General features: G+C 34.6%; 1 protein-coding gene across 1 annotated transcript in view; it reads left to right on the forward strand.

Moving 5' to 3' along the window:
• Nucleotides 1–17,201, forward strand: part of LOC140163878 (uncharacterized) — a 175,583-nt gene that overhangs the window by 14,460 nt on the left and 143,922 nt on the right.

Here is a 17,201-nt window from a genome sequence, read left to right on the forward strand (position 1 = left end):
ATGCACAATTTGGTTGTTGCTTTCATGTTTTTTCCTATACAGGAAATGTCATATCATTCAACAAAAGCTATGTAGACGATTTATTCATGTGATGCTGGCAGGTGAATTTGTTGTGATGTCAGTCCGTCATGTATAGCATGGGTAGACTTGTATGCATAAACCACACATAGGTGATTAATAGCCAGATGGATGTTGTGTAGAAGGGGGAGGCTGTCATCAGGGGTGAAATTTTATTCTTCCTCATCATGTACATAGATGTGTGTAGAATGGCAACAATTATACAGGCTGTATCAAAATGGTATGGTGTGGTACATGTACGGGCAAAGTACAGGCAGTTGATTTTATGGACAAGAATACCACATAAGAAGATCCGTCTAATCAAGTGGATGCAACTTTTTATGTATGCCTCATGAGGATATGACAATATTTTTACAAGTTCATATATCCTAGGCCTCGGTGGCTGCCTGTGTGTCATATCAAGTCCTCAAAAAGTTGGTAAAATTTACCGACACTTCAGGGATGTGCGCTATAGAAGTGGTACATCTAGTACATGTAATACTATAGCCTTTAAGTTGGATGCAACTGTGAACATCCCATCCCTACACCAACCCCTATGTATAGAATCACTGACCATTCAGATTGATTTTCTCTAATCAACTGTTGATCAACTGTGTACCCTGGCCTTGTTAATTAATACTATATGCATGCATGCATGAGTACACGCAAGTTCAAATTACAGCATTGAACTTTGAGCTCCCTTCGGCCCAGTTATTTTATACTTGAGTACCTGAGGTAAATAAGTTGCCATAAACCACCATTGGGCCAGTATTAATTTGATCACTTACACCTACACCTCTTTCTTTTGCATGCATTGCATGTACATGTATAATGAAAAAATTGTGCGTTAACACTAACAGTAACAGCCCAAGGGCTTTTTGGTGAGTGGAAAGGAAAGAAGGAAGGAATAAAAAGAGAGAAAACAAAGAAAGAAGTTGTTTGCACTGTGTGGGATTCGAACCCGAGACCCCTTACATGCCAAGTACTAGGTCGGCAACACTTAGCCACAGGTCTTCTGCTGGCCTGGACAACGAAAGCGTGCCTATGTGTCACTTTGGGTGATTGCGTCATCAGATCACGTGGAATGCATGCACGCCCAGTGCATATACATGTATCAAGTAGTATTTTGTTGTACCAGGTACTGTTAGGGTTAAGGATTTTTTTTGGGGGGGGGGGGTGAAATTCACCATTATTTCATGAGAATGCCTAAAATTCATATCAAAACATGACCACAATATATTAAGAGTTTGTAATGGTTTGCATGCTGCCCATTAGACATCAACATAAAAAGTGCCAGCTATGCGATATTTCTCAAAATATCAAGAACTATTTCATGAACCACTGAACCAATACTGGCTTGTTTGTGCTCATTTTAGCATTTTTCATGTTAATTCCAAATATGTTCATAAAAATTAACAATTCTGAAATTTTTGAATTTTTAAAGAAACTTTTAAACTGCATTCCAGTTGATACCGATGTGGGGAGGGTTTAAAAGGAAGATTCTTTGACTTCCAATTGATTGCTGTGTTGCCTTGACAAGGTGCTTGCCACACCTTTGTGCTGCACATCTGGCAACTTTGGGTGTAAATGATCAGTTAAATGATTGGCAATACACCTTAAGGGCCGCAGTGATTTGTACTAATTTACCATATTGAATCTAATGAGGACCTCCAGGGAAGAGACGGGGCATTCCGCCGGTAAATGTCAAGAACTTGGGATGTGGTTAGAAGTCACTCAAAATGGCACATATTGCAAACTGAGATGGTGTGTAAACAAGTGGCTTATTATGAGGGTGTTGCTCAAAGCATAGGCCACATAAATGCAGTGGAGCAGAGTGTTTGTGTTCAGAGTACGTATTTTTGCTGAACCATGAAATGGTCTCAGCCTATAACTTACTCCCTTACTTACTCTGCAATGTTTTGGTCTTAATTAAATGGACATCTCGAAATCCCTGCAGTCGAGTAAAAATATAGGCTATGATAGATTTATATCTTCCGCTCTTCTCCAATGTGCCTCTTTAGCTCAGTTGGTTAGAGCGTCATGATAGTAATTCGAAGGTCGCTGGTTCGAATCCGGCCTGGATGCACTGGCCTTCTCTGGGGAAAGATTAAAATTTGTTCATTGCGTTATTTTGCTATAATTTGTTAAAAAACACTATCCAATCTGGCAAATATTTATTACTTTTATGTTGGAAGTTCAGCTGAAGGTTTTTTCCTTGTGATGGGCAAGAATTGGTAGGAAAAAGGCCTAGATTATTCGGGCGTGTGGAATTTGGGGACATTTTTGCCAATTTCACATTTTTATTACAATGTACTTCTTTTTTCAAGTAAAGCCAATCTTATGTCTGCAATCGGGCGAAAGAGCTCCAGAATGAATTTAATGATCAATAAATGATTCCAATAATATTGATTATGTTGAGAGTTAAGCATATTGATTCATTTATTTTCCCCTAAAATCAATCCTATTCTTTTGTAAGCTTTGACAGATAAAATTGTATGCTGATTGTGTTCTTTGTGGAAACTAATCAACTTGTTTTGTAGTTTTGGTTTTGTATACATATATCCTGTTTTGATAATGAAATACACATTTACTTAATTATTAATAATAAACTAGTTTTGTGTGTGTAAAAGTTAAATTATTATTAGGCCTATAATATGTATATCTGATCAGTTATGGCACATATGAATGATCTTTTTATTTTTTTATAAATACATGGATGCAACAGGTATGTTCGAGCTTGGCTAAGAATGAATTAATTCACCTGTAGTCCTGTATTATGTGCAATTGAAGACGTTGTAACTATAGGGTGCATTCACTGCACACTGCATCTCACAGTACAGATGTCCGCCTTTAATTGTGAGTACATCACATATGCAGATGCTACTGTCTCAAGAAAACCAAATGGGCTTTACCTGTCTGCACCGGCAATAGCAGACCTTGTGATTTGCTATCAAACCGAGGAAATCTGAAACTACTTTTAATTGACATACCGAGGACTAAATTGGCAGATTTTGTGTATGATACTCTGTACAAAATTATATGCCAACCAACTGCTTGCAAAATATCCCTGGAAGAAGATTCCCAATTTCCCCTTTTTCTCCCACTTTAAAAGAAATATGATTTTTTATATTTTTTTGCTGTCTTCGGAAGATGAGGAATCTTAACATAGGCTTATCAAAAAAATAAAAAAGAGAAACAAATGTTGTATTTTTAAATTGTTTAACTTCATAAGAAATAATATTAGGAAAATAAACAGTATTTGTAAAAAAGTGGGAATTTTTGCGCTACATTCTTTTTGTGTTCTAAGCTGCTACTGTGAAAATAACAACGCACAAATTTAGTACATAGGTCAATGTAAGGAAACTTAGAATCACAAAGTTACAAGCAAGGGAGGGAAACAGTTCATTTTTGGCAAATCGCACAAAATTTATCACATGAAAATGTCCATTTTTATTTTGAAATGTGCTATACCCAAATTACATTTGTGTAGGCTACAATGTACATGGATTAAATGTTATTTCACTTTAAAATTGATTTTAATTCCAATACAATTCTTCATTGCTCACCATTATTTCAATTCCAATTCAATTCATGCCCAAGCCAATCATTTTTATTTCAATTCAGTTCCAATGCATTGAAATGAAAATCACCCAAGATTAATTTCAATTCAAATTGAATTAACATTACTCAAAATGATGCCAATTCCAATCCAATCCAATTCTTCATTGCTCACCATTATTTCAATTCCAATTCAGTTCCATTCATACCCAAGCCAATCATTTTATTCCAATTCAATTCCATTGCATTGAAATGAAAATCACCCAAAATTCATTTCTATTCAATTCAAATTTCAATGCATTGGATTAACATTTAATTGATTCCACCCATGTACTGTACGGACCAGTCTGTGTATGCTCTATTGGATCTCGTTTATCCCATCCAGATCTTTTTCTCATACATTCATTCATCTATCATTTTCTCCCCTCCAGTGGTTACAGATCGGAAGCACTACCGCATCCAAGTGTCAATATTCACCCATCACTAAATAGTTTCCACAGATGTAACAGTTATTTTTGAATACCTTGCATTATGTAGCATTTGACTTGGCTCACATATAAACATGCTATGGTGTATGAGTCTGGGCTGTTCCAGTTGAAATCCTTACCCCCTGTTCCAGTTGAAATCCTTACCCCCCCCCCCCCACCTTGGAAGACATTAATCTCTCACCCAGGGGGTGTCGTTTTCAAATGGAATCATCCATCAGGTAACCCCATTTGAAATACATTTGTACACATTCCCTGTGTGGGAGATTAAGGTTGTGTCTTCCATAGGGGGGTATGAATTTCAAGTGGAATAGCCCATGGATTAGGTATGTTGTCATACAAAACACATTCAGAGAGTGCATCAGTTACATGGAAGGTCAGAAATGAGATAATGCAGTTGGAGGATAATTTTGTATTATTTGGAGGGAATCTTTCATTTGTAGGGAGAATTTTTGTATCGTTTGGAGGGCAATTTTGTCATTTGGAGGTAAAATTTGTCATTATTTGAGGGAATTTTGTCATTTGGAGGTAAATTTTGTCATTAGGAAATTGGAGTTAATTTTGTCATTTGGAGGGAATTTTGTCATTTGGAGGGAATTTTGTCACTTGGAGGCAATTTTGTCAGTTGGAGGCAATTTTGTCACTTGGAGGCAATTTTGTCACTTGGAGGCAATTTTGTAAAATTCCCTTGAAAATCGTCATGGCCAGGAGCAACTTTTTAAAATTTAAAATTACCCAGAGTGGTATTATATTCATTTTTGCTCTGCACATGCAGGTTGATTTGAAATTGCCCCTGGTTCAAGACAAAAGACACAAGAACCAGGGGGAATTTTCAACAAGATAGAGGTTGCCCCTGCTTCATCAGATATTATTTTGACCCCTGGTGAAGAACCAAAGCAAAGGTGTAAGGTAACTTTAGGCAAGTCAGTACCACCACACAAATTAATTGTACAAAATTAACCCAAATATACATGTACAGTGATGTAAAAAAATAATAAATAAATTTCCCGCGAAAATCCGTAAAAAAAAACCTGGAAAACTTACAAAATTTTGTATGATATTTCATCATAAAAAGAGCAAACAAAATTTTTTTAGGGGGGTGATACCCTCATAGCCTATAACCCATTCCCTAGCATTCGCTAAAAAGATAGTGCTCCGTTCAAGCGTTCGGGCTGACTTGCTTCTCTCACACCGTTTCAGGGTTTTTTTTTCAACAGCTACTTACATCCCTGTATGTATGTGTACATGTAAATTCAAAATTGGGATATAAATGTTGGATTGCAAATCATATGCAACATGACGATAAAACATATACTGAGAAAAGCTCTGAACAGGAGCGTGTATATTGGCACGCAGTGAGCTAATGGATAATTTTAAAAGCTTCCTTTCCAGTCAAAAAGGGGACACTGACCTGTTTACTGTTATTCTTAACAATTTAAATGACAAGTTCGATACTACATTGTAGTTTACTATGATGAGAATTATTCAGTGACATTCAGTGAAATACATTATAGGGTATAGGGGACATGTATTTTAAAGTGGTAGAATTATCCGCTCATCAATAAATAGTAAAACAATGCATAAATTATGATCATTTATTTTTGAACTATTCTCAAAAATGTTATGGAGCGTTATTTTTTGCTACATAAATTTTTAGTTGAATCTAAGCAAAATCATCTTGGCATAGAGTTCAATTGCTTTTATTGAATATCAAAATTGATTCTTGTAACTCTCAGAGCTCCGTCAAGGACCAAAATATCTGTAAAATTGTCTGAACTTCTAAGTCTTAATTACAAATGGTTGGTAAATTGGGTAAATACCCATAAACCAATTTGCTTTTCAGAAATATCAACAAAATATGAAGAAAACTGAATGTCAAACGGTTACGTTCGTCTTGGGGATCGATCAGGTTCCCTACTATTGGATATCCTTATGCCAGGGCATGTAGGATTTCAGTTAAAGGAGTATTTTGTGATTCTAGCATGCTCTTTTTTTACGGTTTGTTTGTTTCAGTTGATAATCCACAAAAAAGTGTATTCCCCAAATATCAGTTGGTTCCGATTTTTGATTTGTGCAAGTTATGCATGATTATGTGTATTACATTGCTCCATAGGTCACTGTGGTGTAATTTTGTTCTGTTTTACAAAAATTTGATGGTATTTTTGCCAAACAACTGAATCTGCTAGAATTAAAGATTTCACAAAAAAAAAATATGTAGCTAGAGGTTTTTGGTGGTATAACAATCTCAACAGGAGAACAGTGTGAGGATGGGGCTGTGGATTGCAAAATTTAATTATTATAATTTAGTAAATATTCTAAGTGCAACAAAATAACATACATTTGTAGGGTTTATGGATTGACCATGGAAATGGATTGACGGATCTCTGGATGCATTTAATACTTAAAACAAAGCAGTAAATCTGGCTGGGAGAATCAAATTATTCTTGGCAAGGCATGACTTGTTTCAAGAGTGCTGTTGGCGATACTGTAAAGCATGTTCATGTGCATGAAAATTTCGTTAATTTTGCAAGTACAGTTGATTTGTCAAATTTACAAATTCGCGAAAATTTAATGTAGCAGAAACATGGGTTCTCTCTAAAATATCAAACTTTACAGCAATCAAATTGATTCCACGCACTCTACAAATATGACAAAGAAATCTGCCCCTGCTTTCTTGATAGCTTGAAAAGTTGAGAAACTGAACATAACCCATTTTTAGCTTCAAGGTATACTATTAGAGAAGATTTCTTACACTTCCCATAATGCATTTCACCCATTTTAATTTTCTGTACTGATTTGCTATCTATTTAGTACAACATGGGTCGATAGTGACAAAATATACCTCAATGAACAGAGCACATCCAGACCTAGCAAAATATGTTTAGTTCTCAACTACCGACCCATGTTTAACCTGTCTATTCTCAAAACGAAAAAAAAAGGGAACCTGTACAAAGTAATGGTAGTATCATTGGATGAAATGAGGCAATTTATCATGTTGCAGAGGATTCTGGGAAGTGTAAGATACCTTGTCTGGTAGACCATACTGTATACATCCACACATAAACAAACCTGGAATTGTTAGAGTGGACTGAAGTCCCAAGAACGCTAATTACAATTGTTTGAATTCCTTGCAAACTGTCATTTGGCTGTTCCTTTTGAAAACCACCCCCTCTGTTGCAGTGCCAGCGCTATATAGCTAGGGCAGCAAACTTTCAGGGGAAGGCATGTGAGAGTATTTTAGTAACCAGGGAATTTGCAACCCCTGTTTAGAGGAAGATGTTGGAATTCCAACCAAATGCAACAGTTTTAGCCGTCCATGGTGATACAATTCAAATTTGCCAAATTAGTTGCCAAAATGTTAAAAATCCAAACGGGTTTTAACATTTTCCATTGTTTTCATCTGACATAGGCTTGGGCGATTGTTAAAAACAATCAATTTCAATAAAAGTGTTTTTTTTATTGAATATTTTCAATGTATTAGCATTGTGTGAATATAAGAGGTTGAATATCAGCATAGGTTTGTTGAGTATCAGCATAGGTACACATCTTTCTCCACTTAAAAGTGGAGAAAGATGTGTTCAGTTGTTTCACATACTATTCTGGGTGTAGTTTCAGTTATTAATCACCTATAAATATACAACTATTTTAAAAACCACCTATTAGTTGAAAACATTGCTTAACCAATCTATTTGCGTAGAAAAACAATAGATTATTTTTGATAAAACTGCAATCGATACTTTGATTACAGTGTTTTTAGATAAATGTAATCCAGTACCCGATTTTGATAAATAATCCATTATTTTCTATTTATCAAAACATCGCCCAAGCCTGATGTGCAAAAATTTGCAGTAGTGTCATCTAGCTTCCAGAGGGAGAAGTGGATCTCAAATAGAATAGCCCATTACCTTATTCCTAATATTTAAACTCCTAGATGACATGCAACTCTTATTGCTACACAGGGGTATACAGGTATTTACACTCTCATCTACTAGGCATGGTTCTTCAATCACAATATACTTTACACAGTCAAAAGATGTATGGGGTACAAAAATGCATGCTCCAAAACTTTAGGTCAACTTTTTAGCTGTGATTGTTGAATGGGGGGTCGTTGAACAAAGCCATTGGCTATGAGACTGTTATGGTACATATTGATATGAATGGTACATTGCCTTATGGCAAAATACTTCATATTTACAAACTGATGTGAAAAGTGACAGATCTTAATGGATTTAGCTAAATGATGTTTTTATCTAGCAGTACATGTAGGAGGACATGGAATTTCCTAAATATGTGATGTTCAGGCTAATGTGTGGTGAATGATGTGTATTATGTGGCGCTTCGACATTTTGTCGCTGCATTTGTGTTGAGATGTACATGTTGTACAGCCAAAATTTAATTTCCATGTACAATTCCATGTACAATGTTCCATGTAATATGAAAATCATCAGTTTCAGGAACTGAAAGTCCAATTTGAATTAATTGAAAAGTATAATTTGTTTTAGGCTGATAATTTGATTAGATAGTTCTAAAACAATACTTTTCAGACCAAGGACTATTGATTTGCTGACTGTGGCGTGATGCAGTTATTGATGGTGTATTTATATGCAGAGAAGAATTTCTTTGCATTTCTCTGGTATTTGCCACTATGCATACATTGTAATTCTGCGCCTCAATTCATAATTTCTCAAAACAAAAGTTGTGACTTGAACAATTGTTGGACAGATGGTCACTTGCTATCTCTAGTAGATAGTATACAATAAACAACTCATTCAACTTTGATATCACACAGTTAACTCTGATGTCAGAATTATGCTATCTCTAGTACTGGTAGAGTACAATAAACAACTCATTCAACTTTGATACCACGCAGTTAACTAGTATCTTTGGTATAATTATGTCAGAATTATTTGAGAATAAAATGTTTCTCAAATTACTATCTTCAGTAGATAGCATACACCTCTTGAAAAATGTCAGTATATTTCCACACACAGTTGTATCACCATATCTGTTTGAATTATGATAAGACTATAAACAAAGTATACCATTTACTGTAATGTAAACAATATTAAATAAATACAGTAAATGTTGCTATAATGTACGTGTGAAGTAAAGAGGGTTTATAGACTGTAATAAGGACCTGCATCTTTCTCTACAGTAGTCTACCATGGAAATTCTATCTCGGACACATTTGGTAAAAAAGCTAAGTGCTACTAAAATACAAATTTTATGGCCAATCTGTAGTGCTAAGCGTTAATTGGGGCGGGTTCACATAGCAATGCATGTGAGACAGACTTTCTTTATTTTTTTGCCTAAAAGGTAGCATTATGTACCTAAATCCAAACTCACCTTTTCGCACATGTGTAGTTTTCGCATTCAGGAGCTGGGTTCAAAACCTTGTATAAAAGGGCGCTATTTTCTTAGTGGTGAGGGTTCTGCATGTGTTGCTGGAACAGGATTGGACAAAATGTGCAATCTAGGCAGCACATTGCAGGGAAATGGCAGGATGTATGAGGGAAATTTTATTTTGTGATTTGAGGGAAAATTTTGCTTTCCCCTGTAAGAAAATACATGTATACAATGTAGGAAGATAAACACTATGGATAAACGCTGCGATGATTATCTGGTTGAATCTATCGAGCAATAACATTTTGAACATCAATTACTTCTTATTAAACATGCATTGAAGATGTAATGAAGCGAAAGATTACTTTGATGCATGTTGACTAATTATTCATGCAGGTTGAACAATGAAACACCTTGATACTAATGTTAATTCAATGCATTGAAATCGGATTGAATTGAAATGAATTTTGGACGATTTTCATTTCAATGCATTGGAATTGAATTGGAATCGAAATGAGTGGGCTTGGGCATGAATTGAATTGGATTGGAATTGAAATCATCGTGAGCAATGAAGAATTGAATTGGATTGGAATTGAAATCATGTTGAGTGATGAAGAATGAAGTGGAATTGAAATGAAATTCAGCTTTGATTTCAATTCAGCATTTCAATTCACAAGCAGATATCTGTGATTCCAGATCAGTCCACAGGTAACAAGTGCCCTTCCCCCGTTCTGAATTCTGATACACTTCCAGGTCCAATCACACAAGAGACACACATTAAAAATTTTTGGCACTAATCACAAAGCCCCTATTTTTCTCAAACTCCTAATGTTTATGCTCAAAAGTCATTGTACATTATTTTGAACAAATTGTGAGAAAACCATTAAAGAAAATGTTTATATCTTTGACAGCTTTTTTCACACATTTTTTCAAAAGTACAAGGATTTTGGGTGAAAATCTTAGGATAATCACATTATCGATTGTACCACACACCTTAAAAGGGCATTTCGTGATCCACAGCCTCATCCCCCCCCCCCCACTTTAAAAAAAAAGATGAGATTTTTATACCACTGGAAACCTCTGGCTACATAATGTTTATGTACCAAAAATTTCTTGCAGATTAATTCGTTTAGCAAAAATATCGTCAAATTTGAAATTACAACTGTGAGCAGTGTAATACACATAAACATGCATAACTCGCAAACGCAAAATCGGAATCAACTCAAATTTGGGGAATAAGCCTCTGTCGTGGATATCCACTGAAAAATGTCATAAAAAGAGGATGCTAGGATCACAAAATCCTCCTTTAAGTTTAGAAAATAATGTGCATGGTGGACAAGAAGTTAAGACAAATATTAGGAAGTCAGTCACCTAAGAACTAAGAAGTTCCAAGTTTCATAAAATAGGAAAGGTTCACTCGCATTGTTTGAATGTGAAAGTGAGTTAACATAACAATAAAGTATCTTCTGCTGAAATGCTTTTGTGACAAGTAGTGTACTTGATTTTGACTTTTGTTGCGACAAGTGTTATAAAATTTATAGTAAAATTTAAAACAAAAAAAAAAAAAACAGTGTCTAGATATTAAACACCATTCTAGACACCATCTTGTCCTCGATTTGTAAACATGTCTAAATGCTAAACATGTTTAGTAATTTGATGACTTGTGTTTAGATATTAAACACTTGATATTTGTGTTTAGATTTTACATGTGTTTACAAATCTGACAAAAAAGTGTTCAATCTTTAGACGCAGTTTTTGCAGTGTGCCTTTGCTTTGGTCAATTAACACAAACTGCAACTGTATTGGAATTGGAATTGAATTGGAATTGAAATGAATGCTCAGAATTGAATTGAAATTGATTAGCTGCTAATTTCACTGCATTGAATTGGAATTGGAATGAAATGATTTTGAAATTGACAAATTGAATTGGAATCGAATTGAATTAATTCTAAAGCAAGGTGGATTGAATTGGAATCGAATAGCAAGACTCCATGTGTAGAAAGAATTGAATTGGCAGCTACTACATGTACAGATAGGGCATTCTTGCCCTAAACCCGATGTCTATCTCCTATAGCTGCCCTATTGACATTTTGACAATTTCTGCATTCTATATTGTGCACAATCTGAATTAGGACATCTGGCAGCTATTGCAGACAGGGCTTACTTGGATATTTCAATGCAAGTGATTACAGCAAGGCGTCAAGTTGGAGGCATATCTGCATGATACGTCCCGACCTGATCCTACATTATACATGTACAACATATTCACTACTAATGTAACTAACTGTAATCAGTGGTAATACGTATTTATTTTTTAACAAATGTATTTTTTCACAATTAAGGTTATTAATTATTTTAAACTGTTGTGATTTGGAAGTTCACAGCATTTTACGAATGGTAGTGAGCTTTGGCAAAAACTGCATTGCTCAATTCATAGCGAGCGTGTAGAAGAATTGAAATATCACAGATATACTTTTATAGGTGCTGCGGATCTTGAGTTATGTTATAAAGAGGGCTGAAACAACAACACTTTTGTAAAACGTACTTAACTCATTAAAAACAATAAATTAAGCAAGTTTGCAAAGTATACGATTTGTAGAATGAACTTTTGCAAAATATCAAGGTGTTATTTTTCAATAATATATTGATCTAGATAATGAAAGTCGATTTTTAGGTTGCTTCGACCAACAATACCTCGTCTACCCTTAAAATGCATAAATGATTCAATTGAGTAAGTTTTGAACCATAAACCCTAACGCCCATTGTGTTTTTTGGCGAATGGAATGGATAGGAGGATGATGGAATTAAGATGAACAAAGAAGTTGCTTGTTTCTGTCGGGATTAGAACCCAATAGAACCCGGCGACGGGTAGCCACTGGTTTTTCGCTGGCCGGTCAACAAAACCGTGTGTATAATATATGACTTAGTGTGATTGCATTATTGCATCACCTGGGATGCATGCATGCACTCATTGCACTGTAACTTTGTGCTGTAGGATATTTTTTAAGATTGATACATGTACATGTAGCTGTTAGCATTTTCATATAAAAAGGTTAGGAGTGGTTTTAAATTAATCCATCTGCTATTTGAAATCCATACTCCCTATTTGGAAGACTTTAGCTAAATCATCCATAGAGGGAGTTTGGATTTCAACTGGAATAACTCATTGTATTGATCATGTTTGTTCGATGCAATATTTATGAAAATAAAATGATTGTGAAAATTAAATCTAACTTTCTGGAACCTGAGGGAGCGGTAGATTACGACATGTAATCATAGAAATGTAGCAGACAAACATAATGTTAACGCTGTACAAAATCCTATTATGATAAATAGAAATATTGATGTAAATTTGAACTGTGTGGGCTGACATTTTGTTATGAATTATTTGTTCAGCAAACGTGTGTGGTAGTGATGCCCTTTTTTATTCAGATGAAACAGAATGTACTCTCAGTATTTTCTACATGTGTGTGTTAAAAACCTGTATTTTGCCGGAAAAATGGCAAAAACCTGTTTTTGCCTGGTTAAACCGGCAAAAACTGGCAATATAATGTACAGTCAGTCAAATTTTAAAAAGTGATACAGAAAGCTAGTCTTCGTTCAGCTTCTGACATCACCGGGTTTTTCCGAACGCACTCCTACTAAAACACTCATATCTGCTCATAACCGGACTTTCACATATATCGCTCTGCACATCTGGAACAATTTACCAGCTGAAATCAGAAACTGTGTGACACTTTTTAAGTTCAAAAAATGTCTGAAAACACACTTGTATCCAAATGATGAATTGTAGTAATTTTTTGCTTGTATTGTATAATATTTGCCATTTTCTCTTATTGCCATTTTCCACTGGTTCATACTGCGCTTTGGTCTTGATGTAACAGCGCTGTATTAAATGCACTTTTGTATGTATGTATTATATATGTATGAATTGTATGTATAAACAGTAACACACAACTTTAAATGAATCATTCAACATGTTTTTTTGTCTCATCAACTCCTTTAAAATGAAATCATTTTCAATTTGATATGCCACATTTCCGTTAAGTGCACTAGTGAGCAATGAAAACCTGTGCCTTGAACTTCTTAATATGTTACTTTTAAGTAACAACATCTGGCCTTATTACACTCAGGAGATTATTTTTGTTACTTAATAGTTTGTTTTGAGATTTAAAAAAAAAGTGAAATCACCATTTTTGCCAGCAATAAATGTTTTTCCACCTACAGCAAAAAACCTGCAAACCTGGTACAACATGTATTTTATAAGTACAGATTTGTGAAAAAAGCTACATTTTTTGGATCATGCTCAACTTGTTGAGGGTGGTTTCAAATTTTTGTAAAAAAGTAAGTCCAAAAGGATACATTCTTTGGTTAAAAACCTCACTTTGAGGCATGCTTTTTACATTAACATGTTCTTGTTTAAGGAGTTTTTCCAGTTGATGGTAGGGTAAAATTTACACAAAATGACCCTTAGATATTAATTAACAACCTTTATTCACACAGTGCCCAAGGGGAAGATTGGTAAAGCAACTAAAATTGACTGTAGTACTGTCCTTCCATAATGGAATTAACCTTTGCATTGAGGTGGATCCATTTTGCTGATGCCTGAAGTTACAAGATGAAGTGTATGGTCTAATTGCACTGGACAAAAAGAAATTGGGTCAACAATTCACTACTTCCCGTCAGTAAAAAATATTTCCGCGGTACATTTACAAGTTGTGCCCCCTCCCCCGGTTCCGAAAACCTGGCTACGCCACTGTCTTGATCCTTGTTTATCCCGATAACACAAGCGGATCAGATCAAACATAGCAAAAGGCAGCACTTACTAGATACAATGTTTTTGCATGCACATGACAAAATAGCCTTAAGATATAAGATAGTCAGTATCATTTAATTGCGCACAGCTCCTTGTACTATCAGTGTACACCACTACAGTCAGTTGTATAAATTATGTGTTGTCGTTGTATCATTTACTGCATAGCGGAAATCAATTGATGATCACTGTATGTCTACACAGTGTTTGGTCTAGTGATACAGGTGATGCTGCTTATGTGACTGCATAGATTTTTCACCACCTATGATTTTTTTTAAATCGATTGTTTTCTTTGAACCCATACTAGGCATATGATGTTTGTACTAACTTTAATGCAGTTTCCATGGAGGATTCAATTATTACCATTTTATGTAACTATTTTTGAAAACATTTGTTGTGTCGTCTGCCCACGTTCGAAAGAAATTGCTCTCATAGAACTAATACTAGGTATTATTATGTTTTGATGAATGCAAGTGTGTGAAAATGCTGGATCCAAAACATAGTAATGATAAAATTGGATGTTTTACGCCCAATAATCTGATATGAGTTTAAAATATATTTTTAAACTCATAGCTTGTTTATGGTGGCTAATAATGCTATCTACTGAAGATAACTATAATACAGTCTATGTATTCTGATGTGTCCTTTAGGCTTGATATTATGATCAGGAGAATTGTACATTTATTAACCCAAATATTTTGTTGTACATGGTTGACTAGCATACATACATTGTTGAATGTTCCTGTTACTGTACATACAAAGCTAAAGTTCTGTGCTACAGACGATCATAAACTACCTACAATGTATTATATTTAGAGAATAAAGGTATTGTTTTTAGCCGCTGGAGTGCATCTATCGTCTCATATAACACGGGCAACATCATTATTTTAAGTAAAACAACAAGGCGAAGCCGAGTTGTTTTACGCCAAAAATAATGATGTTGCCCGTGTTATATGAGACCATATTTTAAGTAAAACAACGAGTGAAGCCGAGTTGTTTTATAAAAATAATGATGTCGCCGTGTTATATGAGACGATAGATGCACGACTCGACAGCGGCTAAAAACAATACCTTTATTCTCATTCTTAAACACTTCAAGTATTACAAACTTTAATAATCAAATTAAATCCTACATTTTACAATGAATTACCTAGGTCTTAAAATCGATCATTCCCATTGTTGCTGTGCGCCTCCGATTGGTTTAAAGAGCGAGTAATGCACACACGCTGACCTGTGTGATATCGTATTATATCATCACATGGGTAAGAACCAATTTAAAGATTGCTGGAACGTTCTCAATTGTTTAAGAATTTGGTATATTCACTTATGAGGTTTGAATTGGAATTGGAATATAAAAGCCATATTTTGTTGTACTAGAGTTACTGTATGGAGCTATCTACTGAAGATAGCTATAGTAAATTCTATGTATTTAGATTTGCTCTTATACGCTGGCGAAGTTACGTAATAATCAGATTATCTACCATAGCAATAGGTGAAAACAATTTTTGAATATACCGCCCTGCACTGATACATTCACACGGTACCTCTGCATTGAACCATATCATGCTGATAACTTGCACCTGTAAGATTAGTATCTTTGAAAAGACCAGTAATTGTATTCAATCTATTATTGCAGACATACACAGGTGATGAGTGCAAACTGCTTGTGTAGTGCAACGCGATATGTTCAAAATTGTTTTCACCTATTGCTATGGTAGTTAATCCGATTTATTACGTAACTTCGCCAGCGTATAAGGTTTTAAAATAGTGATCTGGAGAATTTGAATATAAAAGTAAAGCCATCTTTTCTTTTTAGTTTGATATACAGAGTCTTGGCTAATTAAATACACTTGTTGCACTTAGGTTGAATTTACATGTTGCTGCTGTACACAGAGCTATCTCCTGAAGATAGTTAGGATACTTTCTATGTATTTTTATATTTTTATATGCCCTTTGAAAATTGTGATCTGAAGAATTAAACCATATTTTGTTCTTGGTAATTACTATATAGGTCTGTTACTTATGTACAGAGCTGTCTACTGAAGATAACTATTAATACATTCTATGTATTTTGTTTTCCATTTGAAAGGTTTGAAAATTGTGATTGAGAGAATTTCAATAATCTTGAAACCCAAATCTTTTGTTGTATGTACTTGTTTGAACATACCTATTCCTATATGGAGCTATCTACTGAAGATAGCTATAATACTTTCTATGAATTTTTCATGCCCTCACAAGGTTTGAAAAATGTGATTTAGGAGAATTTGAATAATTAAACCCTTTTGTTAAGTGTTCCTACATGTGTATGGAGCTATCTTCTGAAGATAGCTATAATAAATACATTTTATGTATAAAAGGTTTGAAAATTATGATCAAAAGAATTAATGAATAAGTTTTTTGTTGTACTTGATTGAACAGAAAAAATTCAGTTATTCAGTTCAAATTTTTTTAAAGGAGACATATCTCACAGTGAAAACAAACATTTTGTGGAAAAGAAATGAAATATGCAAATATATTTCTTATGGAAATTTTACAATATTGCTTTAATGTTTATTTGATTAATGCTAAATCGTTCCTAATTGGGCTTAAAAAATAAGCTGACTTGCCCTTACTGACTAACCCAAAAATCTGAAAAAACATAGTAGTGGATGAAAAATGATAAATCACTAAGGCAGTGGATGAAAAATAATACCACCATGACGTCATAAGACTTGCAGCATTATGTATCATGTTGTATTTTGCAGAAATTCAACTTAAAAAAAAAAACTTTATGGACCGTCGACGACCGACCAACCCAGGTGTTGGCACCATAAAGTTCAATTCAACTATTTTATAAGCCTTAAGGGAAGGGGTATGAACGTTTGGACAGTATTTATTGTGGGACATTAGAGCACATCAGACATATCGAATTGCATTCTGAATATGAAGAATTTCCTTCTGATATC

The sequence above is a fragment of the Amphiura filiformis genome, chromosome 11 (assembly GCF_039555335.1).
Source record: "Amphiura filiformis chromosome 11, Afil_fr2py, whole genome shotgun sequence".
In the NCBI taxonomy this organism is placed as follows: domain Eukaryota; kingdom Metazoa; phylum Echinodermata; class Ophiuroidea; order Amphilepidida; family Amphiuridae; genus Amphiura; species Amphiura filiformis.